Below are 10,293 nucleotides of genomic sequence, written 5' to 3'. Positions count from 1 at the left end.
AATCATGCAAAATTGAGGGACTATATTGAAGAAATAAAAAAGTTATTATCAAAATAAGGAATTGAAGATACACGTGTATTCTAAAATAGTTTAGGGGCATATGGTCCAAATTTGGTAAAAATAGACTTAAAATGAAGGAGGGATAAAGGAAATAAGGGATCAAATTGCAAAACCGTCAAAATACTCAGTTGGATTTTTAATTTTTCAATTGACTCGAACTTTTTAAATTTTAATTTGACTCAAACTTAAAAACTAACTTGGTAATTCAAATCCACTCGAATAACACAAATAACTCGAAATTTTAAAAAATAACTTTTTGAATCAAATTGAATTTTGCTTACTCCAAAAAAAATTCACGAAGTTACTTCATTTATTTGCAATAAAGGGTGATAGTTGGGTTTTTTTTTTATGGTGATAGTTGTTACTATGTTTATCAAAAGGTTTTATATTCACACAAGTTTTCATATAGTTGATCTGTTGAAAATTGAAGGGACCTTTGAAGACAGTTTTAACGATAGTATTAATTTTTAATAATTTATAATTTTATATTGTCGGAACTGTCTTTTGGGTGGGCTCCAGAATTGGGCTTCGACTTGAATGAAATGGATTAGGAGTCGCCACCGACCACTTTAAAACGAATTTAGGTGGGTCGGACACCATCTTACCTGATCTGCTTGTAACAGAAATATGTTGGGCTCGAGAGTCAGTTTCGGTACCAATTAATTTTTCGATTGTCTTTAATTGCGAAAATTAAAATTAAAATTTAAAAACACAATTCGAATTACTTACCTCTGATTTGGTTGGAAATCTTCGACGGCGTCTTCTCGGCTTCCCGGAGGCTCTTCAGTCTCTTTGTGCTTTTATTTTGCTCGACTGTTTTGAGATATTATGTGGTTATGTCAGGGTTTCATTGGTTTTGGTTGTCGTTGTTTTGGTATTGTTGATATTTGTTGTGGCTTTCGATGATTATGCGTTGTTCTCTGGTACTGTGATCTTGATTTTTTTTGTTCCGATGATGTTGTGTTGTTTTGCTTTGTGATTCTCGACGCTGGTTTGTTTGTGATGGCTCTCTGTGTACCGTCTTTTTTTACAGTGTTTGTGGTGGGCTTTAATTCCTTGTACTATCCCAATTTAGGTTCTAAAAAAAAGGTACTCGAGTTCTCTTTGCTGGTGCCCCATTGGGCTTGTCAGACCCTTAGTTCTAAACCCATTACAAGCTTATGTGGATTAAGTTAAACTTGAGAGGATACATTCCCTTATGCCCGCACGGTGAATAAATTCAAACGAAGACATAAGGTATATGAATCCCGAATGTTACTTGCTAGGCCCGCACGGAGAATAAATTCTCACAAATGCGTCGTTTTCACCCCCACTTAAAAAGGGTTTGAAGCTCTGGCATAGAGCCAAAGATGAAAACTTTTCAAAAATCTGAAATCATTGAAAAACGTCAGTACAACTATTTATTTGAAAAATAATCATAAATAAATAATTAGAATCAAATAAATAAATTAAAATTTAAACTTACTATTTTCGCATAAAAAGACAACAGAAAATTAACTTTGGCTTGACTCACTTACCTCTCCCCAGTGGAGTCGCCAAGCTGTCAGAATCGTCTTTTGGGTGGGCCCCAGAATTGGGCTTCGACTTGAATGAAATGGATTAGGAGTCGCCACCAACCACTTTAAAACGAATTTAGGTGGGTCGGACATCATCTTACATGATTTGCGTTGTACCAGAAATATGTTGGGATCGGGAGTCGGTTACGGTCAATGAAGGATTAGCACCCTTGAACCGCCATTTCGATACCAATTAATTTTTCGATTATATTTAATTGCGAAAATTAAAAATTAAAATTAAAATTTAAAAACTCAATTCGAATTACTTACCTCTGATTTGGTTAGAAATCTTCGACGACGTCTTCTCGGCTTCCCGAAGGCTCTTCGGTCTCTTTGTGCTTTTATTTTGCTCGATTGTTTTGAGATATTATGTGGTTATGTCAAGGTTTCTTTGGTTTTTGTTGTCGTTGTTTTGGTACTGTTGATATATGTTGTGGCTCTCGATGATTCTGTGTTGTTATATGGTACTGTGATCTTGGCCTTTTTGTTCCGATGATGTTGTTCGTGACGTTCCTTGACTGGCTCCGTGTTTCCCTCTATGTGACGCTGGTTCCAAACGTGAAAACCCTAACTATCTTTGGGTTGGTTCAGGGCCAACTGTTGGACCTCTGATGGACCAGACTCGAACAGTGGACCCATTTGGACCTGAAAAAGAAATGAACTAAAAAATAATAATAATAAAATAAAAATAAAAAGGAACATTCTTTAAAAAATTATATACTATATATACGTTTTTTAAAAAAATATTTTTTAAATCATATAATATATAGTTTCAAATAACGTTTTAAAATTATATTATATATATATACTTTCTAAAAAATGTTTTCAAAATCATATACTATATAGTTTTAAAATGTTTTAAAAACTATATATTATAAATATTTTTCAAACTGTTTTTTTAAAAATTATATATTATACATATTTTTAAAATGTTTTCGGAAATTATATTATATATATTTTAAAATGTTTTTTTTATAAAAACTATATAATATATATGTTTTCGAAAATGCTTTCAAAAATTATATATATATTTCCACAATGCTTTTTTTTAAACTATATAATATATATGTTTTCCAATTTTTTTAAAAAAAAACTATATATTATATATCTATTTCAAAAAACCATTAGCATATATATATATATATATAACGGACGAAAATAAGTGTCTATATATATTATGATATTTTATAACTTTTAAAAAATATTAATATTTTTTTAGTAATTTCTTATTATTATTTTAAAATATTTTAATAATTTTAATTTTAAATAATTTTCAAATAAAAATTAACTAAACCCTCAATTCAAAAAAATAATTAAATATCTTTACCATACCATTAGACTTAGACATCATTCATGATAGAACAAAATCATAATAAATATAAAAACTAATCAGAATCTAATAATGTCAAATAATCAAGAACAAAAATATTAGATATAGAAGTTTATCTAAATTAATTGATATGTTGAAATATTTGAGTCTTTCTTTGGTTGTGATCTTCTAAGAATATATGCTTTCTCGCCGTAAAAAATCTCTGACGGGATAAGAGTAATGCAAATTAACTTATTTCTTGGGACCATTACCTCTTTATATAAACTGAATATTAAGTCAGTCGTTTAACTAGTTATAATTTTATCCCTCATCAAATTATAAATACAACTTATGATATATACACTTTAACACCTATAACACATGTAACATAATTAGTCACTTAATTATATGATATACTCTACGATAGTATTATATATTATACATATGTGTCCATAATTATGAGTTTTAATCTAATATAATCCACACAAAACTGGGATGAAAGTAGAAACGTGGAATTATTCAATTTGAATGCCTTGAACAAAAGACATGATAGGCTATAGTGCAGAATAAAGTGACGGTTGGCCAAGTATCTATGTGCTCCTCTCTGCTGCTCTGGTTTTGGGTAGGGTTTCAAAAACTCTGTCCCATAACATCGTCGTTACACCAAAGCCCTTGTTTTGAATCCTGAAGTGATGGTTCATGTGATATTTCTGCATTCAACATTATATGCTCCCATCAACCAACAAACACACAACATTGCTCCATCTAAAGCATCTTCTTTTACTAAAAAATTCATGCCAACCAAGAAAGGAAATACTTTTAACGACATTATATTTTAGTTATGTTTTGGTAATTTATTGTTAAAAAAATAATGATGATTATGACGTGTCACCATAAGGTAATGTCACATGATCACTGAAAAAAATAAAAAGAAACTGTATATTTTTAGGGTAAACTATAAGTTTGGTACTTAAACTATTAGTTTTGTTATGTTTTGGTATCCAAACTTTAATTTTTTTCATATCATACTTAACGTTTAGTTTAAGTTTTTTTTTGGTACCGTTGTTAAAAACTTAACGGTAATGTTGACGTGTCACCATAAGGTAATGTCACGCCATCATTGAAAAAAATGTTATGTCATCAGTTTTGTTAATTTTTTAATGACGGGGTACCAAACTGAAACTTAAACTAAACGTTAGGTATGGTTTTGAAAAATAAAATAAAATTTGAGTACTAAAACGGAAAAAAAATAATAGTTTAGGTACTAAACATTTAGTTTACCTTATTTTTTAACAGTAGGTGATCAAAATATAACCAAAATGTAAAGACATGATTTTCAAAAAAAAATAGTTAAGTGACTAAAATGAATAGTGGGAATAGATCGGTGATTAAATACATAGTTTTACCTTAAGACTTTAAGAATTTGGTTGGTCGGTTGGCCATGGTGCAAGTAGTAATGGGTGGTATCATACATCACATATCCACTCAATCCACCCCCCAACAAAGCAGATCCTATGGGCATAGTGAATAAAAGCCTACACACGTACCAAAACTGATAACACATAAAAAATAACATGTTATTTTTGGAATTAACCCAAAATCAAAGGCACTTCAAAAAAGAATAAGAGAAAAAAAATCAAATTCTAATTTCATAAATATTAAATTATATTTATTTCGTTTCGATCTTATAATATAATTTCTAAATTCGTCCCTAATTATAACATAAAAGGAAGAAAATGTAGAGCAAATATGTACATACCATAGCCAGAACTATTGCAGCTTCTAAAGGTGGAATCACAAGGCGTAGGCCATCCATAGGGTGTTTGTGGTGGAAACCATGGATGAGATAGTGAAAGGTGTTTCCCCTTTACACAAAATTGTAGATTAATTAGTTCATCATTTGTAGCATTTTTATTTAGGTCCATTTGATTATGTGATTTTGAGAATATAATTATCGAAATGTTAGATTATTTGTCATATTCTTGTATATTATATTGTTTTATTTGATTCATTTGGTTGAGATTAAATATTTATTAACAAATTTAATAATATCTAAAATTACATTTTATTAAATTTTTTATGATATATTTTTAAAAATCAATTATAAGGCCCAAAAAGAAGAAACTAACCAGTAAGTCTTGTGTCAATGTGGAAAAGGAACGGTGGATACAGTATTCAAGAAATGTCCACACAAAGGACCCCGAAACAGACAACATGGCCACTTCGGGGAGTGTGAGACCCATCGTGTAAGACATTACGAAGAAATAAAATGCAACCGGCAGCCATACGACTGGCACCACCCACCACATGGTCCGACTCAGCAACTGTATCATATTAAACAACACAAGGAAACATTAACTCCTTTCTTTGACTCATCCGAATTGATCCGAAAAATATTTGTGCATTACCTCCATTAAATCGCTTTCGAAAAATCGAGGACTTTCTTGAGTTAGAATAGGGGTGTGAACCCACTCTTGATAAGTTTCTCCGAGGTGACCAACCTTAAACATTCTTAAAACACTCAAAACTCTATGATAATCCATAATCAAGATGTAATGATGTTAATTTCAAACACTTAAAAGATTTCTATGATTGTTTTGAACATGGTGATAAAAAGATGCTCATATTATTTGATTAAATAGTTACGTTGATCTTTTTTTTGAAGTATTTTGGCTCCTATTATTTCAATTTGGAGCAAAAATATACTCCTATAAATTTTACTTTTTTGTATAATCTTTCGATATTCAATTTATCAATTAATTAATTCTAATATAGATACTACAAAAGTTTAGTCTGAGACAATCTTCCTCATACTTAAAGAATTAGATATACTATCATAATTAAATTTTAATATTTTAAGATTTATATTTTTAACGAGATAATAACTTTTATAACGTAGTGGGATGCTACGATGTGCATCATGTATGACGAATTATATATATAAAAACTCAACATCAAAAGTATAAAGTACCTGGAATACAAGAGGCTTATTCAAATCGACAGTGAATCCTTTTTCAGCCATCTCTGCCGTTGCAATAAACATAAAGTTTAATAAAATGATCAAAATATTAAAACCAACACTAAATATCAATTGATTTAACGGAACAAAATATTGATTTTTTAAATCATACTCGAGTTTTTAATGGACTTAGGGTACTTTTAGAATATAAGAGATACTTAGGGAATGAAGTAAGATTGAAGTAATGAGAAAAGAGGGGAGACTTATGTGTACAATTTATAAGAGAATAGAAGAGGAACTTTTAGTATGTGATTTTTTAGAAAATGCATTTATAAATGACTTCTTGTCTTAAATTTTATTGTTGAGTGATATATGTCACTATCTTATAACTAATCTGACTTCAAGGTGTCATATCGGCTTTCTATGCATTGACTTGGTATATTTATTTTATTTTGAGATTATCCAACGAATTTATTTTAAAATAAAAGAATGTCACTATTTTTTTTTTTGTGACAGGACAAATTGGTCGGTTACCGTGTAGGGCAAGTAGCCTTGCAAATTGGCAAGTGGTCCTTCAAATGGGCAGGCACTTAATGATATTGGTAAATGTTGTGTGATGGAAATGTTTTTAAAATTGGACCAGATATTGAATCGGTGAAGGTACTGATTTATTGATTTAATCGAATTTAACTGCGGTTGAATTGGATTTTATATAAAATAATATTTTTTTTAATTTTATATAATATTCAAAGCAATATTAATATATATGTAACACTTTTTTTAAGTTTACAATATTAAAAGGTATAAAAATATCACAAGTCATAACATATATAAATTAAAAACCATAAAATCAAGTGAAACAAAATGATTCAAATCAACTACAATATAATATTTAAGGTAAAACATATTAAATATTAAATATAATTATATAACTATAAAAAAAATTGGGGCTTAAAAAAATCATAACAAATGATGTCATTTGGTTTAATTCTTCTAAAAAAAACAATCTCACGTGGCTAAGAAACATAGAAGATCATCACAAAAGTTTAAAGAGTAAAAATATGAGAACAAAACAATCTCACATGGCTAAGAAACATAAAAGAGCATCCCAACTTACTTCTATAAATAATAGAGTTAATTTGACATTCAAAATCATGGAACCTTTTGGTGAGCACCACAAACGAACTATATTTCGCTTCAATTGAACTCAAATTTAGGCTTCAATCAAACTTCTACTTTTTTTGAGTTCGAGCCTTTTCGAGTTCAAGTTTTAATATTATATTTCGAGTTTGAGTTGAATTTGATAATTTTTAACTCGTGAGTTTTTGAGTCTAGTTGAGCTTACTTTTAAAGTTTTCGAGTTCGAGTCGAGCTCAACAATACTCGAATTTGACTTAGTTCGTTAAACAAACGAAGTCGTTTGATTTAATTTTTTTAAAAAAAGAAAAAAAGTGAACCGGCGGTTCAAACCGGTTTTGCCGATTTTCAGTTGGTTCATCCCGATTTTATTGGTTTTTAGTTGGTTCATTGCCAGACCGGTTTTGTGAGGTAACCGGATCGGACATGCGATTGGTTTACGGTTCAACCGGTTGAACCAGCCGGTCCGGTCCGGTTTTGATAATTGGAACTAATATATAAGATGTTGACATATATGGTACGTGAAGAAGCATGCACTTATCTTCCCCGGCTCCACTTGAACTACTCTTTAGCATGCAAGTAGTAGCATTTACTTGCTAACTTTAATAAAGACACGGACAATTCAATCGGTTGAGATTCAATTCGACTCCAACACAAATAAATACACTTGATAGTTCGAGTCTGATTCATTTTTTTGTTAAATTTTTTTAATAATAGAAGTAGTTAATTTTATTAAAAAATATTTGAAATCACAATGAATGTTATAATTATAATCATAATCATAAACTAAATATATAATTAGGTTATTCTCTCATAACATTGACATAAAAAAGTAGCCACTTGAAATTATAAAATAGCTATATAAGGAAAACGTAAAAAACTCATAAAAAATTCAAACAAAAAATAAATATAACTAATTTGATTGCATCGGTAAACGAACCACAATAATAGATCAAATTATTGAAATATTATCAACAAATACAAATTAGAGCCAGACATCTTGAGAAAACTATATACAAACGTAAATCATGTATCCAAATTCTTTCAAAAACTCTCAATATTTTTATAAAACTTATCTCTAAACATAAATCTAGATCAGAAAAGAGATTATACCACTCTAAAGTAATGTTATCACACTTCTAAAGGTTAAGATATATTCTATAATTATAAAGAAAACAGTTTTGATCACCAAGAATCCTTACTCCGTAAGGATTTTTAATGATCAATAATGGAAAAATTCCTTCATATTTGTTTCATATTCATAGAGATGGGGGACATATTACACATGGATATAGTAAGTTTTGCTTGGGCTGCTTTAATAATAGTCTTTACATTTTTCCTTTCACTCGTTGTATGGGGAAGAAGTGGACTCTAGGGGTACTCCTAATTGAAATAAAATTTGATAATACCTTTAAAATTACTATCAGCTTACTTTCATGTCTTTTTCTAATATCAAAAATTATATTTTATATGCTGGTTTTAAAAAATTATTTAAAAATACATTTAAGTTGACACAAATTTTAAATTGGTGTTGACCTAGTTTGTTCATTGTGCTCTATTTTCTTGGCAAATGCAAGATTATCACAGTACGTGCTATTATTAATTAGATAATAAATTCCAACACACGTTTTCAAACATTGACGTCTTAAGAGAAGGGCCACTAACTTATTTAGATGGAAGTCAAATGAAATGGATAAACCTTATTTCATAGTTTGGTGGAGGATAGGGAGTGTCTGTAATAATGCTTATCTATAAATGCATGTTTCAATGGGTATCTGTAACCATCACTCTTCGTGTATTGATGAATCAAAAGTCAGTTATGAATGTCAAATTTAGCAACTCATGCAGTGAACTTCTGAAATTAATCAAAAGTCAGTTAATCTTTGATTGAATCTAAGGCTATGTTGCACCGAACTTTTCTTTATGTGTTCTTGTTTAATACATATTCGGACACACGTATAAGGAGATTCCATCCAAGAATATTAAAATATCTATATTTGGCACACTCACCCAAGTTCAAGAATATTTATGTTATCGGCACTCTAATGGATATGATATGAACTGACAGGATAGTGAGCTGAGACCTTTGCCTGTAGTAGTAACTGATGTGGTTATTTGTCTTGTTTCAATGTATAGGGTTGTGGCTGTGACATTCCATAATACGGTTCCATCATATCGAGTTTGCATGACGATGACTGAATAATTCCTCCTTGTTTTGCCCCAAGACCCCAGATTTTTGCTATAATAGCCAATACACACCTTGTTAGAAGAAACAAAAACGGCAAATTGGGAACAAAGAAATGAGATCAAAACCAATCTGATAGTGTTAGATGATTGATCGAGCAAGATTTGTTTGATTTTATGTCAGCAGAGGATAAGAACTTGATAACTTGGAGTTTTACGATTGGTGGTTACATGTAGTTGAAAAACGAGATAGATTTGACTTCAGAATTGTTAGCTAATAAGAAAATTATTTTAAAATGTCATATCATCATTGTGTTGGTAAATTAACCGAGGAGCAATCAGAAAAGTTTGACGTATAAAGTTCAATTACTAAATTAAATTTTTTCAACTTTAGTGATCAAAATAAGAGTGAGAGGAAAGCTAAATGACGATTTGTGTAATTTACCCTTAGTCTAAATTAGTCTTTAAACTTTCAAATGTTTCGTTTTCATCACTAAACTATAACTATAATTCTTAATTAGTTATCAAACTTTGGCTATTTCATTTTCATCCTCAAACTATTACCTTCATTCTAAATTGGTCCCTAAATTTTTTTAACATTTCAATTTCATCCCAAACTATATATATAATAATCACACCCTTTGTTGATGAAATCGTTAGGCCAAGTTATACTATTATATGTTTGAAAAAAAAAATTAGGTTCAACTATGCTTGAAATTAGTTACATTTTTGGATGACTTTGGGGATGAAATTGAAAGATTCAAAAGTTTGGGGAGTAATTTAGAATGAGGGTCTTATTTTGGGAATTAAATTGAGATGTTCAAAATAAGAGAGAGAGAGAGAGAGAGAGAGAGAGAGAGAGAGAGAGAATAAAGAAGTTGGACTTCTTGTATTATACTCTAAGCATTCAAATGAGAAGGGGAAGGGAGAGGAAATGAAAGCATAGAACACAGTTCATTGGCCGGTTGACCTCAACAATGTGATAGTTTTTGCTATTGTAAATGAATCAATAAAACTACCTTTTTTCCAATCCAACCAATTAATCTAATAATATATCATTTTTCACAAACCGAGTTTCAACACTTTGT

At 29.9% G+C, this 10,293-nt stretch overlaps 1 pseudogene; it reads right to left on the bottom strand.

The window, feature by feature from the left end:
* Positions 1–3,518: 3,518 nt before the first annotated feature.
* Positions 3,519–5,468, bottom strand: LOC120146983 (annotated as a pseudogene).
* Between the last annotated feature and the right edge of the window lie 4,825 nt (positions 5,469–10,293).

The sequence above is a fragment of the Hibiscus syriacus genome, unplaced genomic scaffold (genome assembly GCF_006381635.1).
Source record: "Hibiscus syriacus cultivar Baekdansim isolate YM2019G1 unplaced genomic scaffold, ASM638163v2 tig00110933_pilon, whole genome shotgun sequence".
In the NCBI taxonomy this organism is placed as follows: Eukaryota; Viridiplantae; Streptophyta; class Magnoliopsida; order Malvales; family Malvaceae; genus Hibiscus; species Hibiscus syriacus.
The sequence above is the reverse complement of the archived record's forward strand: the minus strand, read 5'-3'. Positions and strand labels throughout refer to the sequence as shown.